Genomic DNA, 14,802 nt, shown 5'->3' with positions numbered 1-14,802 from the left:
TGTTTTTAATTTTCTACAGCCTCAGAAGCACTGTGGTGGCTGAGCTTAGTAAATATCAGATGACCTTGAAAGTGCCTGAGTCATGGGCAGTTCAAGCTGCAACCTAAACAGCCATCTTAAATCTTATACATTGTCACGTACTCATTATCTGGACTTTGTACTTTCCTGCCACTGAGGGATTTTCACATAAATTATACAGGAAATGAAGCAAAATGCAATTACAGTCTCCAACAGCTCCAAGGCAGATAGATAGCAAAGGCATGCAGCACAGTTCAAGAGCCAGCTTTCAACAAATGTCACCTATTAGGAAGAATCTAAATGAAACATACATCACTAAGCCACCCACTTCTAAATTATATCATTATCTCATCACTAGAATAAGCAGTTATAAGGTTACAGCGATTTCAGATAATCAGCTTTCAAACAGATTTCTCAAAGGGACTTTTCATCTTTGCTTTTACACATCACCATTTGGACTTTCACATACACTAGAAAATTCTATTATGCTATATTAAATTGAGTTATCCCAATGAAAACATCCCTAGTAAGGTTAACCCAGACACTTCATAATCCATTAGCACCCTCACTTTTTCAACATAACAAATTTTCTCATAATAGCTTTTCAGTCTCAAAAGGAAAAGACACAGCTATAGAACTTCTGAGTGTTCTGAATTGATGGGATTCAGCTGAACAGGGGGAACACTGCAATGATGAATAAAATAATATTTTTGCCCCTGCCTTCAGTGGATGGGAAGTCAGTCCCATAGCCTTTGCATTAACTGCTCATAGCCCAGTTCCTGGGAGACCACATGGAGCACTCACATCTTGAAGGGAGGATCCTTTCTTAACCCATTTTTTAAAGTGAGGATCTCAGAATTTTTTGTTGCTTGCATTTGGGGGGCTTTTGTGTGTGCTACACTCAGTGCAAAAGGATTGTAAAAACAACACAAAATGCAGCTTACAAACATTAGGTAAACACTAACAAAATCTTAATACATGTATTTCAAACAGTCCTTTCTTCCCAGGATCTCACCATGCAAATACCTTTATCTGCTGCTGAATTAATTATCATTGAGGTTATGGACATCAAGCATTTGAGCCCAAAAGTTACAAGAAAAGCCTGAAATCATATAAGCAGTGAGGAGACTTTCTTAGTTACTGTGGTAATGATACCCTTCCTGCCAGCACACATTAAACACATGCTGGTTTTTGTAAGTTCATCTATTGTGCTCACTGGTCTCATGGTACGTTTTATATCCTCTGTAGGTGGAACGTTTTGAGAAAGCTCTTTAATAGCCAGCATGGGCTTTGCTAAATTAACCCATCTAAGATTTGAGATGTGCTATGAAGATGCATATGGGCAGCCTCAGAGGCTCTGCTCGAGCAAAACAATTTAAATCTTAATAAGAAAATTATGACTCACAACCTATCATTAATATTTAGCTTTTCATTAGTATTGCACAACAAACTAAGTCTGATTTCTTTTTTTTTTCACTCCCCTTTCCTGTACTTCCTGCTTATGGTATAATCATTAAGTTCCCACTTTTAAACAACCCCATATATTCTTCTCAAGGTTTCAAGATGTGCAGTTCTTTCCACAATTTAAAAATGTTTCTAAGGTGACATTTAAATGAAGAAAATATATCAACAGAATTCAATCAATTTTTTTTTACGTTTAATTAAATGAGTGCAATCTCTTCTCAACTTGTAAATCATCTCAGCTGTAACTAATACTGACTTGTTTAATTGGGTAACTGGTTTAAGTGCTTAAAGAATTAAACTAAACCAACTCCAAGGTAGGAAGTTATTTAACTCAGCCTGTGCAGACCTCTAGATTTGTATTGTAAATCAAAGCACATGAAGGTGAACAAGAAAACAGAACTACTGGAAGTATTGGTGCATGGTTTAATTAGTTCTTTCAGGATGTGTATTCATTTCTAAATGGATCTATCAATAGGAAAGAAAAAGTGATGAAAGTAGTGACATCTGGAAAAAAACCACAGAAAGAACATCAGTGAAAGTTCTTATAAAAAGTCTTACTTTTTATGAGTAAAAAAGGATTTTCCTTTGAGGCTCCTTCTATTATCACACAATGAATCTTCTGCCATCACAAACACAGATGTTCCCTTAAGTCTGCACAAATGCCAAAAGCTCTTTGTCTTAATATCCACTCTGGAAGGGCTTCTCTGTTAATGAGGATGTATTAGCAATTTATTAAGTAATGTTCCTGCATCTGCTGCTGGTCCTTAGCCTTTCCCTTCTATGTGATCCAAGTCAAGCTCTGCACAAGATGAGCCTGGAGGAAGGCAAAGCAAATAATGAGCTTTGTAGGCAGCAGTCCCGTGGGGAACAGGGTGAGGACAGCACCCTGCTTTTATCTGTAACATAAATGTATTTGTGTGATGGATTTGATGTATCCGGGGTCATCAGCAGGATGAGAACCCCTTCACCTGCATGTGATAGGAGGCCAAGAGTGCAGTCGTCATGCCGAAGGCAAACTGCATTTGCTGGCCTGAATTAAACGCACTGCTAATTAATTTCCCCATTAGATGTCGTTTCCAGACCTGGGCAGGGGCAAAAGCCATTCCCACCTCTTATTACACGTATAACCATAAATCACCGTAAAGATCGGTGCTTCCGGGAGAACTCACAGGACTTGCAGCATCCCTTTGTGCTGGAGGATCCCGGCAGCTTTTGGAGCGTTTCTCCCTGCAGAGAGAGAGAGCCGAACGCTCCACCGTGTGGCCAAGCTGCTCCCAGCGTTAACGGGTTCCTTTGGGGAGGAAAATTGAGATTAACTCTTAGGACATAAACAAAACATCGAAAAGAAGGTGTTTTCAGCTAAAAAAAAACCCCCTCAAATAAATGCTGCAGATTCAGTCACAAGTTTAATTGCAGAGCATAGGATGGCAATGGGAAGCCAAGATAAACCCAAGAGCACTAAAGTCACAGGAGACTGATGCAAAAGTCTCGAAACAGTTAAATCCCCACTCGAAGTCCAGGTCAGTGTTCAGAACTAAAAAGCCATTCTTTTGATCTGCTAATAAGGAGTGAGCAATTAATTAGGAAAAAAATCCCCTAATATGGAGAAAAAGCTTTTATTATCCTCCTTCCTCTCTTAGGTATATAAACTGCACCACTTTTTCATTTAAGGTTGGGGTTTTTTTCTTTACTTTTTAATATCAGTAACATTAAGAATGGAATGTTTTTTACTTTAACCTTTTTTGCTTAATTATTCAGTGAACTTTTTAGGCACTACTTCTTCAGTATAGCATAAATATCCAGTGCCACATTAAATGCTTAATATCTGCAGGTGGCTAGAAAAATATTATTGTTTTTAACATTTATCAACAGCAAATCTAATTGAAGGGATATTTAAGCTCCCATTCAGAGCCTACTGAAGGTTTTCAGTCCTTTTTCCAGTGCTTGCTAAGGGCTTTGAAGATGCTCTAGTGCAAGCAAGGATTCCAGCCATAAAAACCTTGGAAATATTGTTTATAGGACAAGGACTCCACCTTCCATTCATTGGCCATCGTGGAGCAGGGGAAAATGTGGTGATGCAATAACAGCTTTGTTCAAAGGCTGGTCCCACACCCTCTGACCGAGAACAAATGAATACATTCAGAGAAATAATATCTTCTGCTGAAAGGTGAAATTCTCATCAGTAGTTAGATGATTTCTTATACAAAAGGGAGGGGTCTGATTCCGATGAGTAATGTTTCCTAGAAATGTGACTCCATTGTCTAATTTTCATAAAAACTAATTTCTTTCTTCTCGTAATGATGGATAATAAAATCAATATATTGCAAGTGCCAGAACATAAAACAAGCTTGGAGTGCAGAACATGGGATCTGTCACATTCATAGTCCCTCCTGAAGAAAGTAAATGAAACTTACAGTTGAAACAGCACTGATGTTTCAACTGCTGGAGCATGCTTCTGAAAATAACTATCTCGCATTATTAGTATAATCCACTGTATACTTATTGTGAAAAGTGTCCTTGAAATAAAATTAAGGGCAATGCATTCAGTACTGAGTGCTCTGCTCCTCCTGCATGCCCAAAGTAGACGAATTCTGTAAAATATAAGTTTTTAAGTACCAGGTCCAGACATTTAAGTGTTCTGTTTAAGCACAAGAAACTAATCTGATTTTCTTGTAACCTGATTTGAAATTTGTAACATGACCTAAAATGAAGAAACCAGATCAATGAGCTTAGGAACCTGGGCTTCTCTGTGGAAAAAAAAGCCAACTGAATAATCTGCACACATGCAGAGAGACAAAACAATTGGAATCAAAGATGAATGTAGCTAAACAAGATTCTGTCATTTGAGGTGATGCACACGGATTTCCTGGAACATTTAACATCAATGTGCTTTTCTGTAGATCAGCTGGAAACTAAGAATACCTGAAAGTGAAAGGTTCAAGTCACTGGATCATAAATCTCTGCTTTAGAAGGTAAAAACTCTCAAGCGCCCATTCCTGATGGTTGTATTCTCCCTGTGGCCAGAGCAGCACCTCGCAGGAAACTCTGTAGTAAAAAGAAAAGTCAAGGCATGAAAGCAATGCCTAAAGCATTTGTCCCCTGATTTGGGAAGTGTCTGCCAAGTACAACTGGATAGAAGTGGGAAATGTAGCAATGCAGCAACCAGACAGCAACAGGAGAGACTGGAGGGGAGCAGATTGCATCAGACCTAATGCTGGAACCCAGGATGCTCTGACTCACACCATATCCAAACCAGTCCAAAAGGAATTCTTCTGAGTGTGATAAACAGACATTGTCTAAATGTCCAGGTCTCAGAATATGTAAAAGATCATTTAGCAGTGAGTTTCACTGGTTGTTCGTGGACCATGTGTGTTTCAGCAAATAACATGAGTGACACACAAAGAAAAATTATCAGGTTAGGAAAATTCTTGAGAGATTCCTAGGAACAGAAGTTAGAGGGGAAACATTGAGATGTCTGAAGATTTTCTTTAAGTAACAAACATTTTTGAAAACCTGGGTAGCCACATCAATAATTATTACACCTTTGGTAATTATACTTCGATTTAGCTCTCATATCTCATCCCACATCTCAGATCCGGTTGACAACTGCTTAATCAATTTATGGTGCTTTTTACACAAACACAGGTGGTTTGGCTGTTTAATCCTTTTCATTGCAAGTTCATCTGTTGGAGATAATAGTTTCTGAGCATTTAAATGAGTGCTACAATAAACTGCAATTCCCTGATCAAACGGTGAAAAAAGTTGGGTTTTTTTTAAAAATCCTTTTCTGTGCATACATTTCTGAAGCTCTTGGGAGGAAAAACTTCAGTGGGGGACCAAAGTCAGAGAACCTTAGAAGGCAACAAAGGTTACAGCTTCTGCAGCTACTCAGCTCTTGACAAAGCCTTGACTACGAGCTCATGGCAGCTTTTTGCCATGACCTCCCACACATTTAGAACACAGGCACTAGTCCTCACCAAGAAACCATTTCCACTCTGCCCACCAGATCAAGGAAAAAGGGTCATTAACAGACAAACCTGAGGACTGGAATCCTTCCATTGTCAAGTGGATGGTTAAACACAGACAGCTCACCTGGGAATGGTGGTAGTGGGCCAGCTTGCTAGGGATCTGCAGGAACTTCACCTAGGGAATTCAAAGAAATTATATTCAGTGTGATGAACATATTTCTACCTGTCTGGGTTAACAGCCTGTGATCCCTTTGTGTCCCAAACTGCTGGTGAATCACTGGAAGCAGAAAGGGAAGCTTCACCTGGAATATTTAACAGCACCTGCTGGGGCAAAAGGCTGACTGCTGGCAGTGGGATAAGCATAGTCAAAAGGCATTAATAGTCCTTAGAGAAGAATCCATGAAGTGAATGGCCCTGTACCTCCATCACTTGGTCCTATCAGGACAAATCAGCTTGCTTGGTCTCTGCCTTTCTGTAAGCTGAATAAACAAAACCCTCAGGAAAATGACTGCTATTTCCAGTGAAATGAGCATCCTTTCTTTCACTGATCTGCAGAGCAAAAAACTGCCAAGAAGACATAGAGAGGAAGACAGTAAAACAATTACGAAAAAGGAAATACCGTCCCCGAGTCGAATTTGGCTGGTTGAGTTGGCAGGATAGGATCAGTAAGGGTATAATCAGAGAGAACAGAAAAACAGAAGGCATCTGAGTTGATGGGAGGAGGAAACAGAAATAGCTTGTTCAGCCTTGCAGCCTATTGGTGCTGCTGTCAAACACAGCCAACCTTTCCAAGGTTCCTTTGGGAAGTCTTGTGCTCTGCCAGGACACACAGATGTAGCTTCAGCATGAAAGGGACCTTCAGCTGCTTTGCAACCAGTGCCCCAGGCTCTTCGTGCTTACTCCTACTGTAAGTCTAGGATGATTAGGGAGGGGGAAAACGCCCAGGATTTGCATCACCTCAATTTTTACAGTCAGACTCACTGGCAGGTGCTGTAGGACTCTGCTTACTCTGCCTCAGTAAAAATTCATGGTGACAAGGAAGCAGAGCCTAGAGATGAGCCTTTCCCAGCCAGGCTGTGCTGCTGAGCAGCTGAGTGTCCCAGCCTGGCTCTCCTGGGTGACCAGGCGCCGTGTCCCCACGAGATGGCTGCAGAGGCTGTGGCATCGCAGTGAGCATGCAGAGCCCTCAGCTAAAGGGCTCAAAGTACCTCAAATGCATGTGGCCACTCCAAGAAGCTGCTTCTTTCAAAAATGCAAATCCTTGTGACATTTGTCAAAGCATCATTAAAAAGGATTTTAAAAAATAAATTAATAATTTGCCTGATTTTTTTAGATTTTTTTCCCTTCCTGTTTTGTGTTTTGTTCTGCTCAGTTTTTGGTTATATGCTCCACACAATTCAAATCATCAGCATCAGATGACTTTTTCTTTCTGCTTTTTTGAAATAAATCTTTTTTTGGAAGTTCTTTTGAAGCCTCTGCATCTCTGTTTTCTGCAATTAGGCTTTTTGTGTTAATTACACTGATTGTCAAACCTTCCATCTTTCTCATGCTTGGCTGCCATTCACTGCTCACAGTGCCCGGTCACTACACCACCCATTCCTTTTCATTTTGGATTTTTTGGTAACTGGCCATGCCATGTCCTAGCTTGACACCAGCTTTTGGTCTTAAGCTCCAATTCAGCCAAGGAACACATGCATAATTCTAAACACAAGCTTGACTAGGAAAAGCTTGACTAGGAAAAGCTTGGCTGGTCACCTAGCCCTGGAAACGTTGCCCTGACAAGGAAGATCAACAGCACCTAAACAGCAATCTCAGCCAAGGACTCCCACTCCCTCTGAGTGAGAACAGCTGAAATCCAAGCTCTACCTCATCTGTCTGAAACAGTTCAAGCATGGGTAACACAAACACTTGAGTCCAGGGAGATCTACATGCCCTTGTGGTAATCGTGATTTTCTGCAGGTCTGAAGGACATAACCTTGATTTTAGCCTGGAAACCTCTTCTGTAACAGATATTAAATGTCAAACAACCCAGAATCCCCTGTTTAGCCTATATATAGTAACAGCCTTAGTTTGGAAAGTCCCACAGAGAAAACCCACATGGGATTTCTCCAGAATCCATCTCTATCCTGCTCTTGGTTGAAACCTGGCTCTTTGTCAGGTTTCTCAGCCATTCAGAATTGCTACACTTGTTCAAATCCTTTAATTATGCCAATATTGGAGCAAAGTTTTGGCTAAACAGTAAACCAAAGCTTACCTATTTCTACCCAGCCAGGCATTAGGCATGATTACTTTCAGATTTACATCCCCTTCTTACCATGGAGCCATTTTTCAGACTGGTTCTCCTAAAGTTTAAACAAACAATTGATGCCAGCCTCAGCCACAACCTCAGCAGAGAAGCCAACAACTTTTGCTGTTGTCAATTTTAATCTAGGTCTAACAAAAAATCCTATTATGTCCTTTAAATATGCCCAACCATCAACCAAAAAAAAAAAAAAAAAAATCTAACATCACACATATATTTAGTACATTTGGGTTTTTTACATCCTTTTTTCTGCCCCAAGAGGGAACAAAGTTACTCCATGTCAGACTTCCACAGACCTTGTTCATCAAGAAAAAAAGCTCTGGTCTAAATTTCAACCATGAATAAAACCTTCATGGCCTCATCTAAACCCAGTCCCTTAATTTTCATTATTACAGTGTATGCAAAGTATGTGAGTCACACAGATATCCCCTTTGGATAAGGCCACAAGGACTTTGTTCTAAGCCCTGAAAGTGCACATTTAACCTTCTGAAATCAATTCACATAGCCATTACTAGCTGTTGTTTCATGCTTGTGGATTTGAGGCTTGGCTCTTATTGGAGAGTTGATTGATTAATTTCAACATTGCAAAACCCTCATTTAGCCAGGGGGACATTTCTGGAGTTCAATTTTCTAACTGAAAACCATCCACAAGAGTACCTTAAAATTATCTAATTTTGAACCTCTGAACCTTTTCACGAGAACTTGCATATGGACATCTTTCACATTTATTTTTTAAAAATACTTTCAGTCACTGTGTCACTGAAATTAGACGTGTGTGTGATTTTTTTCTCCTATTTCTTATTATAGAATCTGAAGGAGATTGCTTGCCTGCAATTTACAACCTCTAAAAAGTGTGACAATTAAGACAGAGAGTTAAGAGACCCCAAAACAAGGTCCAGAACATACCATGCGCATAGGTTGAGGTTCTAGAACTGGGCATAAGTACATGAGACAAATGCTAAACCAGGCAAAACTGTTTATTTTAGAAAGATCTCATTACTGAAGCAGAAAGGACAGTTAATCACTTTGCTTCTGTTTCCCTGGGAAACTGTTCCATTAATGGAATTTCCCACCAAGAAAAGTTAGCACTTTATTAATATTTTATTTGAAATTAAATCAAATTATGATCATTTGAAGAAAGTAATATAATTGCAATTTAATCTCTTTTCCATTTTCCTTCTAATTTAATTCAATATGTGATAAAGAGTGTGAAAATCAGAGGGAGTGGATTTTTATATCTATACTTCTTGGTTGTGAGAAAAGAGTGGGTAGTAGTAAATATTTGGGGAAACTTTAAATCTTAAAAAATCCAACATGAAAACATGTAGCACTTTCATGTGCAATTCACAGATCAGCCTTTGAGGTGAAACAAAGTGCACTGCAACGTTCTAAGATTTTTAAAAGTAGTTATAATTTTTATCCAGGCTTGGGAACAAAGGAAGCTGCAAAAGAAAGATTTCTCAATAAACACACAGACATGAAGAAATTGTAACATCAGATGACATGTGAGAAAAGAGTTACCTCCCCTGTTTTCTTACTGTTTTCTGCCTTTCACAGAAATCCTGTAATGGTTGACTGTAGAGTTTAAAAAATCCTGCTAAGAAACACTTATATTATATATACATATACATATATATATTAATATAAAAGTACATAGCAAGCATTTTCAAATCAGAGATGAACCCTTAAATTTTTGGCATGTTTTACACTCTGAAGTAGGATTTCTTCTCCAAATGATGACACATGGATTTTAAATATTAGTAGTAAATTATTATTAAAATATATTATGAATATAAACATTACCTTGAAATCCATTTGTTTCAAACATAAGCTATCCTGCATGTATTCATTTTTCTAAGTGTGGAGTGGATATTAATATATCTGTATATTGTATAAAATTATGGAAATAACTGGAATGTTAACATTACTATGAAATTGTATGCATTCATACCACTTACATCTGCTGTCTGTATCAGATATTCTTAGCAGATTAATCAAATGCTGTAGGCTTTCTGGTTATCTCTTTTCCCAAATATTACTGGAGTCATTACATGTGACACAACAAACAAAGCGTTGAACAAAAGGCAATGCTTGGATTGAAAATGAATCTTGTCTGCTTGGAAAAATGTATGTATTGAGAGTGATTCCTTCTCAGGATAGAAATGTAAACTGATTTCCAGACAACGAGCAGCCTCAGGAATCTCAGTCTTGGGGGAATCCTGGGAGGGCAGCAGTGTTATGGGTGAGGAGTATGGGATGTGCTCTACAGCAATTATCCCTCTTAATGTTGTCTAGGAAAGCAACATCAGTCTCTTCCTCTGACATGGACAGCAGTGCCCTAGAGGTGGTTAACTCATAGGATCCAAGAAATATCTGTACATGAAAGAGAAATGCACTCCATCCCTTATTTGGCTAATTAAGCAGAAAACCAGTATTAGCAGTTTTGAGAAAATCCAAGACAAATTTAAGCATCTGGTATTTTCCACTCCTCTCTTCATTGGGGCTTTCTTGGCATATGAGCTGTATTTTTGGCTGATTTCCACTACAAGCAGAGAAAAGAAGAAGTCAAGAAGTGTCCTCACTTTCCCACCATTCATCCTCACTCTTTTCCAAAAACACAGTGATAAAGCCAGAGTAATCTCCATGGGCATCCCAGGCATAGTGGGACATCTGACTTTCTTCTAAAAAATTTGTACTATATATAGTTGCAATATTTTTGACATATTTTCTCTACACTCTTACTTGGAGAGTCTTAACGGCTCTTTTGGCAACTCCTTTTCTTGCTGCCTCCTCAGCTACAAAAGGCTGTTTTGCTTGTCAACCATAGTTGCATTTGCAAAAAAAAAAAAAAAAAAAAAAACCACCAAAAACAGAAGGAGATTGCCAACAAATCAGCAAAAGAATAAAAATCTTCTCCCTTCATCTACAAATATTTTCGTGTATCTACATTCTGTACAAATAACTGTATGTTTCCACGTTTAACCAGGAGTTGTAATCATGACTGAAAAAGAAAAATTCCATGCTATTCATCTTCAAAATGATGGTGTGTGAGAAACTTTCAGCCTCTTAACGGAGCTTATTTGACTTCCCTTTATCAGGACCGTAAGTTTACAACAGCTGATGACCAAAATAAATAAAACCTGTTTCTTGCACATGAGGAATACAGGTCTTGCACACACATTCCCTCTAAACAGTTCAGCTTCAGTCAAACAAGACTACAGTGAAATGTAGTTTGGGGTCTCATGTTTAACACCGGATGAAGAAATCACAGCAATATAAATTACAGTTTGATCTCCAACAGAGACAGTTTAATAGGCCATGATTTAGCAAAGCATTTAAGCAAATGTTTAAATCCCATTGATTTAAGTGGGATTTAAGTACATATTAAGTACTTAGTTGAATTGAGGCCATACTGTGAAGGGACTCTTAGAACAAGGAAAGCACGTTAGGCTTTAGGGATCTTTATTTACAGCTCAGATGTTTAACTTTGCAAATTTGGCTTAGGAACCTGTATAATGCAAAAAGGAGCCAAGGACAGAATGCAAGAACATTTGGCTGCCCAGGGTCACTTCAGGATAATGCAACATACCAATATGGGATTTAGTTTCTAAAATACTTTTATCCTGAAATTTACCACATAGAATTTATAATTAATCTGACTTGCCTTCATGTGTCATTCAGCGCTTCATTGTACATACAGATTTCCAATGCTGCCAAATTTCTTGAGGTCTCATTTTTTCTTCTCCCATTTTTCCCTCTCACTTTTAACCCCAACCTTCTGGTTGCAGGGTGAGGAGGAGGCACATGGCACTTGCTGTTTGTCAATCAACTCTCACTGCAAAGCCAGAAACATAAAAAGCTAAAAGCAACAAGTGTTTCATCCTGGAACATGAAAATGTGCTTCCCCAAGAGGGGATCAAAACAGATCTTTCATTGCACTTAAAGGAGCTCTGTTAAAATGATATCATTTCTCTCATAGGTGTATCCAAACTGTGTTGTGTCTCTATGGACTTTGCTAAATACTGGAGCTATAACAAAGTATTATGCTGCCTACAGGGTGACTTTTAGTTATTTCTTTATCTTTTCTTCTTGACCCCAGATATTATACAACTTATCTAACTCTACTGACACGATTGCAGAAGACTGAAATATTTCTATGTGTCTTGCAGAGAGGAGCTTGCTTTTGGGGACATTAATAACTCTTGTTGTCAGTTTTTCTGTTTGGGAATGAGCCTATTTCCGGAGAGGTCTGGGAAGCTTGGCTTTCTTGGTCGAATTACAACCAACAGGAAACAGAACATTATATCATGTACAAGCACTGCATTTTGAAAGGAAAAAGGGAAATAAAGACTCAAGGTTTTATGGAATCACCCAATCATACATGAAAACAGATTACTTTTGAGAGAAGTTCTTATTTAGCAGTATACCCTGAGACTTATTAGAAACCTTCTTCTTGGTTCTATCTTTATGGCAGGTCCAAATAACAACATGATCAAATTTTAGACCTCTGGAAAAAAATCCTTTCAATTTCACTGCTCAGGCTTGGCTTATTTCTAATAAACATCTAGTTATATAGATAACACTGTAGAAATCAATAATATTCATAATTCCACAAATAAATAATAAGGAGTATTTTCTGTTAGTTAAGAAGGATGAGCAATGTTTTCAAGGCATTTAATTTGCTGTGGGGAAAGCATCCTAGCAAAACTAATCCCTGATTTATAAATTCAATTTTCAGATTTGTGCTGAACAAGTTTGTGATAATGCTACAAGTTAATCTCTCCCTTTCCTGACTCCTACCAGGAGGTAAATTTTCAGAAAAACATGTTTCATTCCAGTGAAGACACAGAGATCCATTTACAGTACAGCCACTACAAAGTACATACAAATACTCGCCCAGCTCAAAAACATCCAATTGCAAGGCCAATTTAACCACATGATAAACTGACTTTTCTGTCACTGTATGCACTTTTCCTGGTAATTAAACCCTCCTGAGGAAGTTGTATCAACCAGTGACAATCCTGACCTTGGTGGGTGCCTGTGGAGATGAGCACACACAGCCCTGAGCACACAAACCATCAGCCCCCCTTGCTCCCACCTGAGTGTGTGCAAAATACTCTAATTCCACCAGACAGACTTGCTCTGGATTTCTTAGAACTGTGCTAATCCCAGCTTGAAACCCAGGACACAGCAGTCCCTGAGTTGAGATACATTTCTAATGATTAACAGACAAATTAGGGAAATACTGAGCCTATTAAAATGAACATACTCAGGAATGTAATTGGATAGTGAATTAAATCATTCCTTTCACACTGATTAAACCAATAAAACAGGATGATGGTTCGTGCTCTGAAAGTGTATTACCTGACATTTCATCATACAATGTCAGAAAACAAAGAAGAAAGAGTAACTAAGCTTTAGCAACAACATTCAGAACATTATGGCTATTTAAAGAACAGTTGCTGTTTCCACTGTAAATACTTACCTCCAAGTAAATTTTTACACAACCCAACATGTAAATATTTACCGTGGAGAGAAGCTTAATTTTTCTTCATTCTCAGTCATGACAAAACCCATCGGTCTCATTTACCTCCTCAGTTGGATTACTTTTCAGGAAATACACTAGAGGTTTCCAATACCTTTTGTTTTCATTTGCAGCCTCTCCAAGCAGTCTAAACTCCGAAGCAGTAGAAAGCAAATAGCTTGTGTTGCACAGTAAAACAGTGGTTCTACGCTGGAGGGGGAAAAATTAACAGTTTTTCAGTAAACTTTCTGTTTGGTATATTACTACATTGAGCCAGTGTCAGTTTAACTCCAAATTTGTGTCACAACTTGTGTATGTTAACAAAATAAATGCCAAAGAGAGGCTCTGTTCTCTCAGAACATATGAATCCATATCCAATCTCAATTAAGTGTGAAGTAGGAATCTCAGGAATTACAGTAGGTGTGAGAATCTCGTGCCTGTGGAGTTAAAATACTCCCAGCAGTCACACCCCGAATGTCCCTGGGTTTTGTTTGTTTGTTTAAATTACCATCTAGGAGCTTAATGATTTAGGAGAACTGTCAGTGCCTCTTTTCTAGAGGGTGAAATGTGGGACTGATGAGCTCTAACCAGGGCAGCTGCACTTGGTTTGAGTCCTATGAAGAGGCTCAGTAAAGAAAATCTCAGCCACCGAGATCTGCCACTGCATCCTGTGCTCTGCTTGCTGCAGAGCTGCCAGCGGTGTGAGTGGAGAACTGAAGCAGCATTTATAGGATGTGTCTTTTTTCAGCCCACAGGAATCCTGAAGTACTCGAGCTAATGCTCCACAGGCCTGCTCGAGCCTTGGAAGCCATCCAGCAGTTGCAATGGAGAGATCAGGAGAGATTAATTTCATCTACTGCCTGAGTCAAGTATTCTGCTTCAGGGTAAAACAGCACTTTTTGACCTCACCCTGGTAAGATTACACTGTTCCTGGTACCAGAGTTATTTTAACGCAGAGAAAGGCTTCATTGCAGCTTTCAGAGCAGGCTGACTGCTCTTTTGGTCTCCTCGGTGTGTGACTATCAGTTTATCACCTCATTTGTACCACCAGGGCTCCTGGCAGGTCACTGTCAGCAGCGTGATACAAGGGACCAGACAGCTCTCGGTGCAGTGTCACCACCCCACACTGTGCCACCCTGAGACATGCACTGGCACTCACCCACTGATGAGACTTCTAAAGGAATGTGCTGAAATTGGTCAAGGAATCATCCCGGACGAGGAGGGAATTTACTGAAGGAATTATCCAAATGAGGCTGGAAGGCTCTAAGCAATGTAATATGTTGTTTATTTCCAGCGTCTATGGGATATATTATCCCTCAGATAAAAACTAAACCCATGAGAGAGGGAAGTTATTTGGTAAAACCACCACAAGAAACCGGGAAGAGTCATTGTATCTTCAAAAGCAAAGCTATTTTCAGCCCAACAAAGAGAAGGATTTTGAATTCTCTGCTATAAATATTCAAAATATTCCAAGAAGCATTTTGAGAAGCCCTTGAACATGGCCAAAAGCACAGGCCTTACAGCTA

At 39.0% G+C, this 14,802-nt stretch overlaps 1 long non-coding RNA gene across 1 annotated transcript; it reads right to left on the bottom strand.

The window, feature by feature from the left end:
- Positions 1-1,891: 1,891 nt before the first annotated feature.
- Positions 1,892-13,474, bottom strand: LOC104683955. The gene is made up of 5 exons (XR_002043547.3): positions 13,392-13,474; positions 5,575-5,625; positions 4,405-4,527; positions 2,652-2,773; positions 1,892-2,296 (listed from the first exon to the last, which is right to left on the bottom strand). It is a non-coding gene; the product is annotated as an uncharacterized LOC104683955 (long non-coding RNA).
- Positions 13,475-14,802: the final 1,328 nt, after the last annotated feature.

Source organism: Corvus cornix, chromosome 10, assembly GCF_000738735.6.
Source record: "Corvus cornix cornix isolate S_Up_H32 chromosome 10, ASM73873v5, whole genome shotgun sequence".
In the NCBI taxonomy this organism is placed as follows: Eukaryota; Metazoa; Chordata; class Aves; order Passeriformes; family Corvidae; genus Corvus; species Corvus cornix.
This window is presented reverse-complemented; position numbering and strand designations above follow the sequence as displayed.